Source organism: Salvia splendens, chromosome 19, assembly GCF_004379255.2.
Source record: "Salvia splendens isolate huo1 chromosome 19, SspV2, whole genome shotgun sequence".
Taxonomy (NCBI): Eukaryota; Viridiplantae; Streptophyta; class Magnoliopsida; order Lamiales; family Lamiaceae; genus Salvia; species Salvia splendens.
The window spans coordinates 1,625,938-1,629,749 of record NC_056050.1 but is presented as its reverse complement, the minus strand read 5'-3'; the positions used below and the strand labels follow the sequence as shown (position 1 = coordinate 1,629,749).

Sequence of the window (3,812 nt, the reverse complement as noted above, 5' to 3'; positions counted from 1 at the left end):
TGACGGATAGACTAAAATGGTCAACCGGGACTCCTGGCGGGCGGAGGAAGTATTATGTTCTCCTCACTCAACACACAAAATAACATCTCAAAAAATCACATGTCATTAAGTGTGACATCTATTAGGAGAAGATGTAGTAATTTATAAGTAATCTGGTTCATTAGTCAGCGTGAAAGCGAAATTAGAGTCTCCCTCGACTTTTTTTTAGGTTCGAGTCTTCGTCAACTGTTATTTGGAGAGAACAAAGAAAATCAATTTAATACTATATCTCTTTAATGATAGTTATTACGATTACTTCTAATTTATACTATTCAGATTTTACATCACAATGGATTGAATTCGAAGAGATAATCGACAACTATAAAACTATTTATAGTTCAGTGAGCAGTTATATATAGAAGTAGTGTCTAATCCATTGATTTAGATTCATATGAATTGCTTCTTGAATACTGAAAAAAGACAAGAAAAAGTGAAAATAAGCATATGTTTATCAAAATCCAACAGCATAATGTAATGTAGTATTGATTTACCATCATCAGCCACAAATATTTTGTATTCGAAATGATGATCTCCTGTCCCTACAAACATGACTTTGGAATGTAGAAAGTTGTTGCTATTAATCGCCTTAAAAATTGTCCCTACAAACATGACTTTGGGATGTAGAAAAGTTGTTGCTATTAATCGCCTTGAAAATTGAAATAATAGAACTAGTCCGATATAAATATTGCTATTAAATGTGGTGAGAATTAATTTCGCAACTGTAATAAGATTGACGTCTAGTCTTCATTGACTCTTGATATCAATTAGGCGGGTACGGCCTAGCCCAATAGGCTCAGTCCACCAGAGACACAAAGGGCTGAGCTTATCAATTCAAATGGGCACGCACATCATAATAATTAGGCATAACTTCCAAGATCATTCGGGCTTAACCCTCACCAACCGAGCTATATAAGCATCTAGTATCACACCCGTACGATACATGTTGATGAAATTTTATAATAAAACAATGTATAAAAAGGGATTTTAATTAGAATTTATAATTTAAAATGGTAATGTATTAATATTCATGTCTAAATATCTCCATAAATTTTAATAAATGTAGTATAAATTAATATTCATGTCTAAATTTAAAAGGTATTGGATATTAAATAATTTAGAAAAAAATTATTGTTAGGGAGATATCAGAAAATTTCAAAGTTTGTGGAAAATTCTAGAAAATCTCAAAATTTGAAGGATATTCTTAAAAACGTTGCAAATTCTTGTATTTTCAGACAAATTACAATTTTCTATTCAAACGACATTGTTTTAATGCTCACCGTTTTACCCACGTTGGCACTTTCAATAAATACGCCAGCTTCAATTTAAAGAAAGATTAATTTCGGAAGAAAAATAAGAAAAATCAAAATTAATTTATTTAGATTAGAAAATAAAACTTTGGTGGAAAACCACAACTGTATGAACATTATGAAGATATAGAGAAGTAGAGAAACTGTGATACCCGCTTATTTTCTTATCCTTTCCGTTAATGTTTAATGTCGAACTAGAGAATTTTCACTCTCTTGATTCGTATTTTAAATTGAACTCGTTACTCCCTTTTGATGCTTAATGTTGTTAGTTCGTAGAACAAGAGTTAAAGAAATAATCGAATGAACTAAAACAAGCTAATGTATATTGTAAAATAAAATGAACGTGGTACAAGGGTACGAAGTTATTCCCCGAATAAAGTGTTCGCATACACCTCAAATAATACTTTCATTTACATGATCATCTTACATGAATGGAAGTAAAAATATAGGAAACTTTACAAATATTCATGAAAGAGCCAAAATGCTAAGAAACTAAAATCTTTTCTTTTGCTACACTTTGGGCCTCTTCCTCTCGAGCCAAAACCGCATCCCCACCACGGCCCTATCCGATCAGCCGGTGGGCCCAGTAGCAAGCCCAAGGGCCCGGGGCAGCAAGCACGTCGCGAGCAGCAGCTTGGCAGCCCAAGTCTTGCTCCACCTGCAAAATGAGACAAAACCTTTAAAGTAGCAAAGAAACAAGAGGAATTAATGGGAACTCTTATTAGATGGAATGGGACAATTCCCCTTTATGAATGGACAACAAAGGACTTACCAAAGGAGGCAAGTCAAACCTGCCAGCTCTCCTCCACAACAGCCCTGCGTATCAGCCTCTTCTTAGTCACACAATCAACCAAAATGAGTTAATGAGGAGCCTTGTAATCCCAAGCTAAAGACCAAATTGCATCAAGTGTAAAGTACTACAAAATCACAAAAGAGAGATAGGTTTTGACATGAAAACAAAGGGGGATCAGCTTTCATTTAATTTGCACCAAGGTTGCCTATAAAACCCCCCTTCATATGCATCAAGTTTTTCCAGCAGCATAGTGAGCTTGAGAGCAAGAGGGTTTGAGTTCTAGGGGCAGAAAATTCAGGACGGTAACTACATTACAGAGGTAACACTCTTTCCTCCACATGATAGGACCATGAAAGCATGAACACATGAAAACAAATAGGCACAGCATGTTAGGATTTTAAAACCGTAAATAGCTTCCACAAAAGGGGAACTCCAAAGAAAGTGTATACTAAATTTATGCAAGTTAGAACCTTTCTTCTCAATCGGAACTCTTTCCAGTAAACTAAACATAACCAAAAAAAAACTTTGAAACACCTCTGCCAAAATCTCCAACATCAATTACATACAAGTTTCCAAACACTAAGCTTCGCCCAATATACACCTAACCAAACGAACTAGATGAGAGGAACGAAAGAGGCTTAGCTTAATGAGCAAACGTCCGACGGCGGGGCGCCGATGAAGAGGCAGGACTCGGCGGCTCCGGCTCACTGAGGTAACTGACGCCGCAACTGCCTTAACACCGGAGAAATGACGGAGATGGTGCTGTGCTGTCACGGAGAGGCGGCGGGCAGGCGGTGCGATGACCACAGGTTGTCGCGGGCCGCACAGCGACCCAGCTGTTAAACAGAGATGTGAGGCGTGGAAGGAGGCGACGCCTGCCTCGCGGAGAGTAGGGCAGCAGCTGCCCTCTGAGATTTCGCCAAGAGAAGAACACCGGCGATTTAATGGACGGCGCTGTGAGATGCGCCGACGGGAAGGGGAAGGAGAAGGAGAGAATTGGGGAATTAGGGATTTCTTTGATTTGAAATTGAGAGAGAAAAGAGGGGTGAGGATGAGTAGTGCTGGGCCTCCTTCCTTTTGTTTCTATTTTAATTGCTCGTGGGCCACCCCTTTTAGTTTAAGTTGGGCCAGAAGAATTATTTTTGATGTTGGGGATGATTGTGAAGTAGAAGCTTGGGCTGCAGTTGGATTCCTGATTAAATCTTAGGCTCGTTGAAGTGTTGGTCGTCTCTAATTAATTTCAAAATAATAAATTTAATCCCCTGATTTTAGTTTAGTGCCTAAATAATTAATGTTAAGAAATGGTACGCTAATTAATTCCGAGAAGATGAATAGACCTCAGATTTATGTCATTGCTTGAATAAATTACATAGGAGGTAACGCTCTCTTGTTAAGCGAATAATTTTCTAAACCTCCAAATAAATTAAATCTCTCGATTTAAATTAATGCTTAAGGATTTTCTATGAAATAGGGAAAATAGAATAAGATGACCACGCACTTAGGAATGCATGCACGTCAAGTTTATTTAGCTCCTTAAGCCTAATTAAGTACTATCTTTATTTCCTAAAGGGACGTCTTCGCGCGTCGTTTAAGACCAAATCAAGGAAATTGTTCGGCTAAGGAAATAGCTTTTCGAGGTGGGCATTTTTTTTTTCAAAATGTGACTTTTAGCA

At 37.5% G+C, this 3,812-nt stretch overlaps 1 long non-coding RNA gene across 1 annotated transcript; it reads right to left on the bottom strand.

Annotated features, from left to right (window-relative positions):
- Positions 1–1,647: 1,647 nt before the first annotated feature.
- Positions 1,648–3,285, bottom strand: LOC121780217. Its single transcript, XR_006045984.1, has 2 exons — positions 2,119–3,285; positions 1,648–2,004 (listed from the first exon to the last, which is right to left on the bottom strand). It is a non-coding gene; the product is annotated as an uncharacterized LOC121780217 (long non-coding RNA).
- Between the last annotated feature and the right edge of the window lie 527 nt (positions 3,286–3,812).